The sequence below is a fragment of the Lathyrus oleraceus genome, chromosome 4 (assembly GCF_024323335.1).
Source record: "Lathyrus oleraceus cultivar Zhongwan6 chromosome 4, CAAS_Psat_ZW6_1.0, whole genome shotgun sequence".
Taxonomy (NCBI): domain Eukaryota; kingdom Viridiplantae; phylum Streptophyta; class Magnoliopsida; order Fabales; family Fabaceae; genus Lathyrus; species Lathyrus oleraceus.
Window position 1 is genome coordinate 152,709,096 of NC_066582.1, and position 16,109 is coordinate 152,725,204.

At 36.9% G+C, this 16,109-nt stretch overlaps 1 non-coding gene across 1 annotated transcript; it reads right to left on the reverse strand.

Moving 5' to 3' along the window:
• Positions 1–16,002: 16,002 nt before the first annotated feature.
• LOC127077757 (small nucleolar RNA R71) lies at positions 16,003–16,109 on the reverse strand. The gene has a single exon (XR_007787532.1). It is a non-coding gene; the product is annotated as a small nucleolar RNA R71 (small nucleolar RNA).

Here is a 16,109-nt window from a genome sequence, read left to right on the forward strand (position 1 = left end):
TCTAGATTATATGATTTAAAGTCTCAAAGTTTGATGTTGAATGAGAAGAGTTTAGTAGAGTTGAGGCGGGTTTGGAAAGCTATTGTCCCGAGCAAAGTTAATTTGTTTGGTTGCAGGCTTAATTTGAATAGCTTACTCTCGCGACGTTAAAAATACGACGACGAGCGCTCACACGCTCGAAGGTGATAAATAAAGTCGTCACCGAACTTTATTTATTCCAAAGAAGGAAAGGGAAAATATCGATAAAACTCTTAAAAGATGACTAAGATATGATCGTCGCAACCAAATCAGGTTCGGAAGTCGATTATGTAAGGGGAAGGTATTAGCACCTCTCACATCCGTTATACTCAACAGGGACCATTTAGTTAGTTTTACGGTAAGTGTTAGTTTAAAAACATTTGTGTTCCTGTGGTTATTAAGAGTTTGAGAGAAAAAGAGAGAAGAACTAAAAAGGTTTTTTATTAGGGTGTCTAACGAGACGTTGAATCTCACTTCTACGTATCTCCGGATGCGATGGAGAACTCAAGGCTACATAGTTTGGGGTATAAAATATTTGTTTGTTGGTTGATTTTAGAAAAACCTATTTGGTCACAATTGAGCGGAAAACATTGCTTACTATCCAAAACATGGAGAAGTGAACATTTTCATCGCAACAGAATGGATAACATAACTTGGATTCTCACATAGTTATGTTCTCGTCGCATTTGAGCGGAAAGCGTTCTAACTTCTTGCGCATGGTAGGAATGAAACTTTGCTTGCAACCTCTCGGAATGGATGAAACATCTTTCGTTTGGGAAGAGGGTTTGAGGTTTAAATTCAAAAGGAAAAAGGTTTGAATGTGTTGGATCAACTTTGGGTTGGAAGACAAGTACTCAGACTTGCAAGCTATTACGGCTTGGTTCTAATACTCGTGACTAGGATTGAATATTACATCCAACTAGTCTTTTTAATCCATTTCATTATGAAAAGGTTTGGAATATTTATAAGTGTTTTAAGCAGAAGATAAATACTCGAGCTTGCAAGCTATTACGACTTGGGCCTAAGTATTCGAGACTATGTGTAATTTGGCATCTACAGGACTATGTTCACCCTATTTTAGGCCATTATTCTTTCGACAATGGTTGTTAGGTTATTCTCTCCTAAGAGATTCCCTAGTTGAACTTGGTGAATGACCTGATCAGCATCTTGGTTTCGATTAACCATCATGATAGGTGGACACTTTAATTCCCTAGGTATCTCTTGTTCGACCACTTAGGGTACAACTTGTTGCCCCTGATTTACGGTATTTTCCTCTAAAATTGCCCATATGTTTCGAAACTTCCTAATGATTTGGGGTTGTATAATAGGTTGAACTTGCCTTGGGGGAGCACCCAAAAAATCAGCAATTCGATTCATTTGAGTTGCCAATTGTTGGTAACTCTGATTCATATTTTGAATCAATGGGTTAGTATCGTACTCATCCACTAGGTAAGAGTATTTATCATATCATGGTTACTCTCATCTATCAGTTGTCTCATTTCCATTACGGAATTCATTATGAACGTTAGCATTGCTTAGGAACCAAATCTCATTCCCAACTGGGGTGGCATTGTTCGACCGTGGTTACCTATGGCAGATTCAGACACTAAGATTGATGAATACGTATTTACAACATTATCAACAAATGTCACAGGATTAGTATGTAGGTTTGGCATCATTGATTTTGGCATCCCATAAGGTTGTTCACAACCTAACATTGGCATTATGAAACTTATGGCGAAAGGCCTGGCCTCTATCGCCATAATTGGTCTAGAAGTCACTGAGTGACTCTAAGTTATTGCAGATAAAATTGTTCCTTCTGGTATATTTGATATCACAACCGTCATTGACGGTATGACTGTCGTGCTAGCACTCGAAGGGAATGGTTCAGTCGATATTGCAGTGATCGTGTCAGCCTCAGTGCTATTATAGGGTTGTTCTCCATTGTTATTTCTGGGAATAGCCATCCTCCTGGTGTATATCTTTATAGGATTCCTAACTTCTCTCTTTTTTTATTTTACCACTTCTTATCTCATGCACACTCGAAAAAAAGAAGTTAACAAAAATGAAGAAACTTATAAGTGATATGTTTTTTTCGAAATAAAATCAACAATTCACACAAAAAGGGTCCTACTGGGCAATGCCAATTTGTTTACTCGTAAATTTGGTAAACAAAACAAGTTTCTATTAATACTTAAGGGATCAAACTCGAAATCTTCTAGAACATATTTGTATGAATTTAAACCTTTGAACATCATGTTATGATTGAAATCGAAACACAATGTGAAGATAACAATGTGAAATTTTGACCAGACTTGGAATGTAAAAGATTTGAAATAAAGATAAGCTGAAATCGAAATGAAAACTAAAGATAAAATGACAAGAATCGAAATGTAATTGAATGCAGACAAAGGCTTGAATGTAAAGGTGCTTGAAATTTATAAATGTGAAACGCATACGTACATTTTCTTCACTCATTTCTCAATTATCCAAATACTTTGAGTATATAGAAATATGAGTACAATTATGGACCCCTATAATGTAAATAGGTGTTGCCTTATATACTAATCTAAACTAACCACCTACAAATGGTCGACTAAACGAATCACAACATGTTTACTTCCATGCATTCGTTATCTTCGACGAGCCTCCACGTGTCTTCGAGTAATCATCTGTTACAATCCAATTCCCGCTATTTCAATTAGGCTAAATAACCAACTAGAATATTTGAAATTTCCACTAAGTTCACAGACTCTACCAACGCTCTTCGGCCTTCAGCTGCTTCGACCAGACTTTCCATATACATAATCTTTTGACATGTTCAAATCATATTAACTCAACTTTGACTTAATACATTTGATTTTAGATTTCATCATGGCAGACTTACTCTCACTTGCCACTTATAATCAGGTTAAAAAAATCCAAGGTAACAATGTAACAGAAAGGCACAACAAAGAAGAAAATATGTGCAAGAAGAGAAAAAGAATGAAGACTTCATTCTTATACACTTAAGAGCAATCAATTTGTATTTTTCTCAAGAGTCTAAAACCTTTGTGTATTTGCTTAACTAATAAGCACACATATAAACACAAGGTCAGTACCAGACTCTCTTTCTAAGAGAATCTGAAGACTCTAGCCTTTATGCTCAAAGTAAGCCTATTTCTGATGATTGAGCATTGAAGTCTTATGCTTGACGACAAAGCAAGCAAATTTCGATCATTGTGATTGAGCATCGAAGTCTCATGCTTGAGGGTAGAGAATGAAGTCTCTTTCTGGTTAGATTGAGCAATAAGTCTCTTTCCATGGGATTAAGCAGGAAGTCCTTAACAGGTTTTTTAGGCAAGGAAGTTTCTTGCTTAGGGGCTTAAGTAGAAGTCTCTTTCTAGTTTGATTGATCAAATTGTAATATGTTGATTATAGTGAAAATATCTTGTGCTGCAAGAGGACTGGACTACTCTCAGATTGATAGGAACAGGGATATATAATGTGTCTCTTTATTTACTTCTGCTTTTATATTCTGATGTGCAACAAACTTTAAAGTCAGACTTTGAGTTGATTCAGACTCTTACTTGGATCAGAATCTGAGCTTGACATCTTAGGTTCCGAAACAAGTTTAAGAAAAAGAAATAAACTTTCATATACACAATTCAACCCCTCCCTCCCCCCCTATTCTTGTATATATTTTTCTCACCTTCAATTGGTATCAGAGTTTGGTTATGCTTTTTCACATGATAGTGAAACATAAAAGATCTGGTGAGAAAAATTATCCAGTAAGTGCTTCAGCTTTTTGAAGTTTCTTTCATTAGTCAAAGAACAGAAACTAAAGAAGATAAAGAAAGATGAACCGAAAAGATCAAGAAACTTGCTTCTGCTCTAAGTCATTTGTTTTATTAGTATGAAAGGATTCTTAATCTTTAAGAATGACTCGTGGGACAAGTGTACTTATTGAAGAAATCAAGAAACTTTTTCCTGCTTTAAGTAATTTGCTTTGTGAGTATGAAAGGATTATTTAATATTTAAGATTGACTCGTAGGGAAAATATGCTTGTTGCAGGAATCAAGGTTTAGTCTTGATCTGCTTGTTAAGGAAGAGCAAAATTAAGAACTTTTGCAATTTGACTCAAAGACAACAACAAAATATATTGCAAACAATTTCTCTTGGTTAAAAGGAAGATTCTGACATAGATGTTGAAGAAGCCAACCTTGCATTGATGACTCATACACTCTGATTTTGAAATTGAGTCAGACTTTGGCTCAGAATTTGATGAAGATGAGAATGTAGTTGTAGCGGTAAATTCATGATCATCAAGCTATGGATAAGCTAGACATCAAATAACAAGAGTCGCCACCACGCTTTTATTGTTTCCAAGGGAAAAGGGGAAAACTACGAATAAAAACCAAAAGTAATAAGTTTTCAAATCAAAACTAATAAAATGTCAGAGATTACAGATAAGGGGGTTGGTTACACAGAAGGAAGGTGTTAGCACCCAAAGTGTCCTAGGTACTCCTAGGGAGCCTTTTTTTGTGTGCATATGTGTTTTGTACAAAAATGATGTTTACAAACAAATAGAGTGAGGGGATGATAAAAGAATTCATTAATTATAATTTTGTGTTTGACAAGACCTTCGGACATGTGCCTACGTACCAACATAAAAATGAGGGATCAAAACCTCGTAGCTCGTGATACAAATTTCAAAGTGGATGCATTGCTTTTAACAAAATTTAAGTTTGAAAGGCACAAAGGCCTAAGAATGGTTTGAATGAGTTAGTTCTTTTTGGCTTTTTGAAAGTTTAAGTCAGGTATAATTAAGTTCATTTACAAATTTGATTAAGAAAAGAAGTTTGAAAATGCAATGGCATAAGGCCAAAGTTTCTAGTTTGCAAAGTGGTCAAAATTTAGGAAGATAACAAGTTCAAGCAAAGAAGTTTTTAAAAGGAGGGAGAGATTTTGAAATTAAAGAGATGGGGAGGAGATGAAGAGACTAATCATATGCACAAAATTAAAAGTTAAGAGTTGAAAAGATCTGACCGGTGGGTAGCAATCCAATAGGCAAGAATGCCATATAGAAGCCCCAAATTCCCTTGGATATTAGAATCAAGCAACAAACAATGCATACAACATTAACTTGAAGAGAAAGGCATCAAATAAAGATAGCCACATCCAAGCTATAGCCAATCCATGATCTTCTTCAAGTTTGCCCATGTAGCAGATGAATTCCACAAGTCACAGGTTCAAAATGACAGCTTCACAATGATCATGTTACAGATGAACTCATAGGGATCTTCAAAGATGTATCGGATGAAGTTTCAAATTGCAAGCACTTGGTTTCTCAAAAGTTGGCATTGACCAAGTCCTTTAGCATAAGAAGGTTGCCTAAATTCTAAGTCCAATTGGTCCAAGATCAAGTCAACAGTCCACACAAAAGTTTTTTAGGGTTTTTGTTCTTATTATGTACATTAATGGTCAAAGACCACACAAACAAACAAAAATATACACAAACAAGGTATATCACACACTATGGTCCGAATGGACAAAGTGAAAATTGCATTAACATAAACAATTAGAATGGTATGAATAGAGCTTAAAAATTAAAGTGCATTAAAATAAAGGACTTGAAATTAAATGTTAGTTGTTAATGAGTTAGAAGTTAGTATTGTTTTGCTTTTGCTTTTTATTTTAATTCATTCTTTGGAGAACACTCAACCCACTTATCACAAGCATGGATCCTTGAACCAATACATCTTCCAAAGGAAGGAAAAAAGGCCAAGTTTCCACACAATACCATGAAAGAGGGGAGACTTACAATCTCACTAACTACAATGTTATGCCTTTTTGTGTCACAAATTTAGCACCATGTTAAGCAATCGTAATTGGACTTATGTAGAAGTCACAACTATTTGAGGTCGGGCAATAGAATTTTGGTGTCAATGCATGTTAGAGATATAGTATAATGGACTATGCTCATGAAACATACCACACACAAAAATAATATGCAAAAGAGGTGGCCTAATCTCATCCATACTTATGTTGATTTTACAATCAACCAGCCTTAGGACTTAGAGATATCATAGGCCAAATGAGATGAATGCATAAAGAATGGGGATGAGATGAAGAGGGAGGGGAATGGATCAAAACTCAAACTGGTCAAAGAATGACTTTTACCAAATTAATATCATCCATTCATTTTGGGAGATGGAATGTACATTCCATCAATCCCCTAAATCCAATGATATTAACTTGACAAAGTCAAATGAACCTTGACCAAGGCCCAACAACAAGAATCAAACTTATACAAGTCATCACAATAAGTCAACATAATTAATTGGCATTTATTCAAATTAAAAATACTAAAATAATACATTTAAATTAAATATGGTTTGTCAAATTCCTAAAACCTCATCAAAACACCAAAGAAATGGCCATGAGATTTATCATAGGTCAAACAAGGTCAAAGGACCTTGGAGAAAAAAATTCAAAATTTTTAAAGACTTAAAAGTATTTTTAAACAATTAAAAACAATCACAAAATCAATTAAATCATGAAAAATATTAATAATGATCCAAAAAATAATTTTAATTCAAAATATGAAAGAGGAAATTATTTGAAAATTTTTGGTGAAACTCTCATATTTTTTGGATCAATATTAAAATTAATATGAATTAATGAAAATAAAAGGAATAAAAGAAAATATCAAAAAATATCAAAAAACGTGGACCACTTGATCTGCCTCATTAATTGAGGTGGCAGGTCAAGTGATGAGAAGCGCGCGTTCCATGGTGCACTACAACCAACGCGGCATAGGCTTGCTATTTAAAAGCAACGTACGAGATTAAAACATTTCAAACTCATCTAATGGCTCTAAACACTTCCAACTCATCGCCGAAGTCAAAGGTCGATCATCTTCTCCGATGACCCTGACCAGACTAGTTCAGTCATCACCACATCATAAATGACAAAATAGGACATGATCTAAAATATTTCAACATAGAAAATGATTTTCCAAGAAAACCTAGCTCTAGGTCTCAACATAAAAGTTGTTTGAAATGTCATTTAGAGTAACTTTTCTCTTGGAATCATTTTCATATGGTGAAAATTGTAGGAGATAGGGTCTAGGGAGACCCAGTTTTGATCAGATGAATTCATCTGGCCAACCACCATCAACCAACTTGCTAACCTTCAATTCTCTTGACTTTCTAGGCTCATGGTAGATCATTTTTGCATAAGATGATGAATTTTGAAGTGTCCCTTGAGAAATTTTATCAATTTGTGAGGTAGCTTGTTGGAGAAGTTACTCAAGATACCTAGTCAAACTAGGGTTTCCAAGGCAAATCACCCTCAAACTCTTGAAGAAAACTTGATCAATATGGCATGTAGAGATCAATGGAACTCATATATGATGCTCATAACCATTCTTAGATCAATTCATGGTTGTACTCTTTGTCATGAGGGTCTCAAACCCTGGATATGAACTTGATAGATCAATGGTGATCATGCCCTACCTACAAAAGAGTTAGGCAACTAAAAAGACATATTTTTGGTATTTTGGTTAGTAAAATGATAAAATACAAGTATGATACAGTCACATGGTGCTTGGTGATCTCTCCCAAAACAAAACTAATGAATGAGGGGTAAGGAGAATGATAAGGTGTGATCACAATGCATATGCATATGATGAAATTGCATGAGGGATCTTAGGGTCAAAATTGGGTTCTTACAACTGCCCCAATTTAAGGACATTCTAACTGAGGAGGTGAAGGTTAAAATCTTCGGCTCGACTCAGTAGAATGGGTTTAAATAACAACATAGAAACAAATTTTGGTCCCTAAGAGACCTCATGATGCATATGATATGAATATAAAAGTAGATTCTCTGTGGGGAAATATTGCCACAAAGGAAAAGAAATCAGAGAGACCGAAAGTTCGCAGGAGTATAATGCATTTCGTAAGGAAAACTCATTGGGGAGACAAAGACTCTAGGGGAAAGAGAAGTTATACGTAGGCCAGGCTACGACTTAAAACTGTCGGGGGACTAGAGGAATTCCATACAAAATGGAAAGACTCAACCAGAGAAACAAAACATCTGTAGGGAAAGCGAATAGATCAGGATAACACTGAAGTACTCGAATCATGCAGGAAAAACGATTTCACTAAGGAAATGCACACTTAACTCGACTGGGGAAGATAAACTTCAACGCAGGAGGAGCAGAAATTTATTATCCACTACCAGCTACCGGGTAAGGAGATAATAAAGATCTTACAGAGAAGACATCTGTCATCTGTTAGGATGAACATATCAAGGATGACTCACTGGGAACAACCAGGAGGGAGTATTCATTACCGGCTACTGGGTAAGAATAGCCTTGCTGGGGAAAACTACAGAACAATAGGATTTACAACTACCAATTATTGGGAAGAAGACCAAAGATGAGAGTATCTGTCATTGGTTGGGATGAACATATCAAGGATAAACTCAATAGGAAAGAAAATCCCTCATCGGTTAGGATGAAAATATCAAGGATAGACTTGCTTGGGAATGTCAAGGAGGATACATGTCACCGGTTAGGATGAACATATCAAGGATATACCAACTGAACAAAAACTAGGAATTACATCTATCGAATGCTGGATAGAATACCATCAAAGAGAAAATCTGTCACCGGTTAGGATGAACATATCAAGGATAGACTTTGTGAGGAGAAAGTAGGGTTTACAACTACCGGTTACTGGGTAGAATACCACAAGGAGAAGGAAATATGTCATCAGTTAAGATGAACATATCAAGGATTAACTCTCTGGGGAATAAAATAGGGATTACAACTACCTTTTTATTAGGTAGAATACCAAAAATGAGAGTATCCGTCATCGGTTAGGATGAACATATCAAGGATAAACTCACGCAGGGGAAAGAAAGATATCTGTCACCGGTTAGGATGAACATATCAAGGATATACTTCCTGGGGAATCAAGAAAAACGAATCATTGGGGACTCTACTGCTGGAAAAATAGGGATACTTTTGTCGTGTATTGGGCAAGAAGTAACAAACTGCAAACTAAGAAGAATATTACCAGTTACTGGGTAATAAGCTCTTAGGACACTCAAAGCGTCTATCTAGGCAAGAGCTAGAAAGAAACGGTCAATCAAGACTCAACCCAATGAGGATATAACTCAAGGGGAGCAATTCCATCCAGATAATCAACTGGGGAGGAAGCTGAAGTAATAATCATCCACGAGGAAATAACTCAGTGGGGAAAATGAGAAAGGTTAAAGTCTTTCTGCCTATGGGGCTGACATTCTACAAATGAGGGAAGACAAACACCAAATTTGTATGGGGATAAAGTACCGCCATAACAGAGAATAAGAATCTCAAATAAATCAATCAAATATGATGATGCAATTATGAAATTACGAAATTATATGAGTGTATATGTATATATGATGATTATGCTGACAAAACGATCACAAAGGATACAAAGGTGTCGCAAAGAATTTGAATCATCGATATAATCCTAGGTCAATCCACAACAAGAGGGAGACAACTGCTGGAAAATAGATACAAAGATCAACGACCCAAAGGCTCAACTCTAACTGAGGAAGGAGGAGATCCGCTGAGGAGAGGAAATTTTATCAAATCTGCAGGGAATTTTAGGTCGACACCATATCAAAATGGGAGACAACCATACAGAGGATAAACACAAGTATCTACTCAAAAACCAGGAGGAAGCTCTGATTGGGAGCAAGTCGGATGACGACTGGTGGAGAAACCAATGCGATCTACTGGGGAGTCTAATTACTCTATTGAGGATCAAAACTGCTGAGGAATATACTAATTCAGTAGGGGGTGCAGAAACTCTGTCGGGGAAATAACACACCGCAGGGCACTGAATCAACCAACTCAGCTGGAAAAGAAAACGAAGCTCTGCTAGGGATCAGACATTTTGCAGAAGGAACCGGGTCAACAAGCTCGACTAAGGATACCTGAAGGGTTAATTGCTTTGGGAACCCTTAATGCTTCACACTTAAGACTCGCTGCTCTTTGAAATGTTGTTGATACTTCTTTTTAATTGCTTTGAAAAATACTTGCTTTTATATGTTTAAGAAAATGATTTTGATTAAAGATTTTAATTTCAAAATGATCAATAATAAAATTTAAAACTATTGGCTGAAGTAAATAAGAGTAAAAATAATTGGATAAAAGCTCAACTTTATTTAATAGAATGGTAGTCTGTAAATGACAAGACTCCATAGATTTTTACAAAGTTGAAAATGGTAATTTACATGGAAAAGGGTTACATTGAATACAAATGATCCTTAATCCTTCTACCAACTTTTGATGTCCGCTATGTTCTTGACCGCTTGTGGGGACGATGAATCGACGTCAACCCTTGTGCTCAACAAAGTATTTCCAACACTGGACAATCAGCACACTGCAGTTACTTTCCATAATCCCTAATTTTTGCATAAGTTGCCCCAAGGCGGGGTACTTAACTTATCGGGAATTTTTTTTCTGTTTTATGTCTCTAATTTTTTCCTGGACCACCCTTTCGGGTTTTCAATCCACCGAGACGCTCATTTTTGCCTAAGCCGCCCTTTCGGGTTTTCAACTTAGCAAGTTGTTCTTTTCTTTTTAGGCGAAGTATTTCTTGACTGCATCTGCGTTCACAGGACAGTGAACTCTTCACCATCCATGTTTGTAAGAATCAAAGCACCACCTAAAAATGCTCTCTTGACAACATATGTGCCTTCATAATTAGGAGTCCATTTTCCCCTAGAATCTGGTTTAAAAGATAGAATCTTCTTGAGCACAAGGTCACTTTCTCTGAACACACAAGGTCTGACCTTCTTATCAAAAGCCTTCTTTATCATTTACTGATATAACTGACCATGACACATGGCAGTTAATCTCTTCTCTTCTATCAAATTTAGCTGATCAAACCTTGGCTGACATCATTCAGCCTCAGTCAACTTGGCTTTCATAACCACACGTAATAAAGGAATCTCAACATCTAGGGGAGCACTGCTTCCATGCCATATACAAGAGAGAAAGGGGTTGCCCCTGTTGAAGTGCGGATGGATGTAAGATACTCGTGCAAAGCAAATGGGAGCATCTCATGCCAATCTTTATATGTGACAACCATCTTCTGGATAATCTTCTTGATGTTCTTATTCGCACCTTCAACAACCCCATTCATCTTGGGTCTGTAGGGAGAAGAATTATGATGTGCAATCTTGAAGTCTTTACAAAGAGCTTCCACCATATTGTTGTTCAAGTTGGATCCATTATCAGTAATGATCTTACTTGGCACACCATAACGGCATATGATCTGATTCTTGATAAACATTACAACAACTTGCTTGGTTACATTTGCATATGATGTCGCTTCAACCCATTTTGTGAAGTAGTCAATTGCCACTAAAATGAAACGATGTCCATTCGAAGCTCTAGGCTCAATCATCCCAATCATATCAATTCCCCACATGGAGAAGGGCCATGGGGAAGAAATAACATTCAATAGTGTCAGAGGAAAATGAATCGTATCAGCATATATTTGACACTTGTGGCATTTCTTCACAAACTTGCAACAGTCAGATTCCATTGTCATCCAATAGTAACTTGCTCGCAACATCTTCTTCACCATTGCATGTCCATTGGAATGAGTACCAAAGGAACCTTCATGCACTTCAGTCATCAACAAGTCTGCTTCGTGTCTATCCACGCATCTGAGAAAAACCATGTCTAAGTTTCTCTTGTAGAGTATATCACCATTCAAGTAGAAATTACCGGTTAATATTCTCAAAGTCTTCTTATCTTTCAATGATGCCTCAGACGAGTAAATCTGACTTTGGAGGAAACATTTGATGTCATAATACCACGGGTTCTCATCTTTGACTTCTTCAACAGCAAACACATGTGTTGGCCTATTAAGACGCATTACAGTCAAATTGGGAACTTCATTCCAATATTTTACTACTATGGTTGATGCCAACGTTGCAAGAGCATCTGCCATCCGGTTTTCATCTCGAGGGATATGATGAAACTCAACTTTTGTAAAGAAATTTGAAATCCCCCTCACATAATCTCTATATAGTATTAAATCGGGTTGATTCGTCTCCCGTTCACCTTTGATCTGATTCACAACCAAAGTTGAATCTCCAAAGACATCTAAATGCTTGATTCTGAGATCAATGGCCTCTTCGAGCCCCATAATACAAGCTTCATATTCTGCCATATGTACACTTGAAAGTCAATCTAGCTGTAAATGGAAAATGCGTGCCTTGAGGAGTAATAATCATTGCCCGAATACCATTACCATATTGATTAACAACTCCATTAAATACCATGCCCCAATGGGAACCAGGTTCTGGCCCTTCTTCAAGCAATGGTTCATCACAATCTTTCATTTTCAAGTACAAGATCTCTTCATCAGGAAAATCATACTGCACTGACTGAAATCTTCAATCGGTTGGTGAGCCAAATGGTCAGCCAAGATACTATCTTTGATTGCTTTTTGAGTTCGGTATTCGATATCATACTCTGATAACAACATTTGTCAATGGCAAATTCTCTCAGTTAAAGCAGGCTTCTCAAATATATACTTGATCGAATCCATTTTGGATATCAACCAAGTGGTATGATTCAACATATACTGACGCTGACGCTTAGCAACCCAAGCCAATGCGCAACAAGTCTTCTCAAGCATAGAATACCGAGTCTCACAGTCGGTGAACTTCTTACTGAGGTAGTAAATTGAAAATTCTTTCTTTCCAGTCTCATCTTGTTGACCAAGAACACAACCCATACTCTCTTCGAGCACAGTCAAATACATGATCAACGGTCTTCCTTCAATAGGTGGAGACAAAATCGGAGGTTCAAGCAAATATTCCTTGATACTGTCAAAATCTTTCTGGAAATCTTCGGTCCAATCACAAGACTGATCTTTCTGAAGAAGCTTGAATATAGGTGCACATGTGGCAGTCATGTGTGAAATAAATCTGGAAATATAATTCAAGCGGCCGAGAAAACCTCTGACTTGCTTCTCAGTTTTGGGCGTAGACATCTCTTGTATTGCTTTGACCTTGGCAGGATCAACTTCAATACCCTTCTCGCTGATAATAAAGCCTAACAACTTACCATAACGAACACCAAAAGTACACTTATTGGGATTCAAGCGGAGTTTATACTTCCTCAAACGTTGGAATAGCTTCAACAAATGCTCAACATGCTCCTCTTCATCAATTGATTTAGCAATCATGTCATCGACATGTACTTCAATCTCTTTGTGCATCATATTATGAAAAAGAGAAGTCATTGCTCTTTGGTAAGTTGCACCAGCATTCTTTAAACCGAAAGGCATCACTCTATAATAGAATGTTCCCCAAGGCATAATGAATGTGGTCTTCTCCATATCTTCGAGTGCCATCTTGATCTGATTATATTCGGAAAATCCATCCATAAATGAAAAGACTTTGAATTTAGCAGTATTGTCTACCAACATATCAATGTGTGGATGAGGGAAATCATCTTTCGAACTGGCCTTATTCAAATCTCTATAATCGACACACATGCGGACTTTTCCATCTTTCTTCGATACAGGCACAATATTGGCCACCCATTGCAGATACTCAGCGGTCACAAGGAAACCGACGTCAATCTGTTTCTGCACTTCTTCTTTGATTCACAGCCATATCAGGGTGTGTTTTTCTCAATTTTTGCTTGACTGGCAGGCATTCTAGCTTCAATGGCAATCTATGCTCCACAATCTTTGATGACACTGAAATTCACCGTATTTTCGACTCCGATTTCACATGCATTTTAGTTGTTTTATTGTTATTTTGTTATGTTATTACTATGTTTTTCTTTGTTTTCAGGTTTTTACTTTAATTGGAGCCCCGATCGAGAAAAGGAGTGAAAATGAGCTAAAAACCCTAAAATTCAGCATTTTACACTTGTGGCTCCCACTGTGGCTGGCGCCATGGACCCAGCCATGACGTGTCCTAGCTCAACTTCCCTCAACTGCCACGTTCCCCACTCCTTCCACTAAGGCGCCACAATTTGGCCTTATGGCGGGCGCCACAAGAAGGAAAGTTTTCCCTCCCAATTTCAAACTGAAGGGCATCCTTGTCATTTCTATTATTTTACTTGCCTATAAATAGAGACTCGAATTCATTTGTTTAATCATCCAAACTTAGAGCAAATGCAAGCTTAGAGCAAACTTAGTTTCACTTAGGCATATATTCAGTATTCTAAAGTGGTAATTGCTTCGCATTGGGGTGTTACCATAATTGTGTAATCGAGTTTGTGATCGAGTCTGTAATCGAGTTTGGAGCACTTTGGAAGGAAGTTAATCATGTCGCCATTTTCATTTCCGCTTCGCATTTTATTCAACCCTCCGATTGGAGCAGGTTTTTATTGCTTTGCATTTATCTATTTTATTTTCCCGCATTGTCTTTACTTTATTTATTTCCCGCACTCGCTTTACTTTATTTATTTCCCGCACTCGCTTTACTTTATTTATTTCCCGCACTCGCTTTACTTTATTTATTTCTCGCACTCACACTACTTTAATTTATTTTCCGCACTCGCACTACTTTTATTTACCTTCCGCACTCGCACTACTTTTATTTAAATTTAAATGCACCTTTACTTTACCATGTCTAACTAAATCTACCAGGTTAGAATGTAAGGATCGTAATTGAACCGATAATTCGTACAATTGTTCATAGAAACACTTAAGGGCTATTTTGACTTTCAACTTAAGTTTTCCCGCCCTTAATTTCCGTTGGGTAAGATCGAAAGTCGTCCAACGTCTTTTTAAACTTAATTGTTTTTAACTATTTCAAAAACAGCGAAAGCGCTTTGTTTAGTTCATTAGGAGTTTTTTACTTAAGAAGAAAAGAGATTTTAAAACTATTTTCGGACGCGTTTATAAGTTTAGAGTCTGGTTCGTGAGAACCTCTTTTGGTTAAGAAATCCAGGTTAAAATACTTTTCAACTTAGTCAAGATACTATATTTCTTAAAAATAGGTTTACTACTCTAACGCAATGCGCGCCTTTTTATAAGTGACAATAAGAGGGTTTGATTAGGGAGTACAACTCGGTTCTGAATACGCGAAAGCGATAGTTCCTGTTAAATTGGTTCTTTTCAAAGTAGGAAACACTGCTCATAAGTAGTTCTATTAGCAAGTACTTGGATTATTAATTGATTATGTGAATTACATTCGAGTCTGTCTTTATCAGTTGAATTTAATTTAATACTTTACTCTTCACTGCACACTCTAAAAACCCCTATTTTGATTACCTTAGATAAACACCATAACAATAGATAACGATAGATTGACACTTGATCTCTGTGGATTCGATAATCTTTTATATTACTCTGACGCGTTCGTATACTTGCGAAAAGCACGCATCAAGTTTTTGGCGCCGTTGCCGGGGACCAATTTCGTCAAATTTCATACCATGTTGTTATATCGTTTAGACTTAAGTTATTACCCGTCGGTCAATGCGAAGAACTCGCAGCACCGGAAGCTTAGTATACCCTCTGGCGGAACCTGAACGTTACGCTCGCGCACGTTTATTTTTCCATAGAATTAGGAGAGCTATAGCCGAAGATCAAAACCAAAGACCTCGCTAATAATTTCTCCTAACCATCCAACGAAGAACCTAGTTCTAGTATAGTAAACCCAACCATTCTAGCTAATAATTTCGAACTTAAACCCTCCCTGTTGCAACTAGTGCAATAGAGACAATTCGCAGGTCTCGCTACTGAGAACCCAAACCAACATTTAAAAATATTTCTCCAATTAGAAGACACTTTTAAAACCAATGGAGCTTCTCCTGAGGCAATACGTTTAAGATTATTCCCTTTTTCCCTCAGAGATAAAGCCCTATCATGGTTAGATTCCCTTCCACCCAATTTCATTACGACTTGGGATAACCTTAGAAGAGTATTCCTTGCTAGATACTTTCCCCCGAGTAAGACCGTCGTTCTTCAAAACCATATAACTAGATTTACCCAGAACCAAGGAGAATCGTTGTTCGAAGCTTGGGAGAGATATAAAGAGTTGTTAAGAGCATGCCCACATCATGGTTT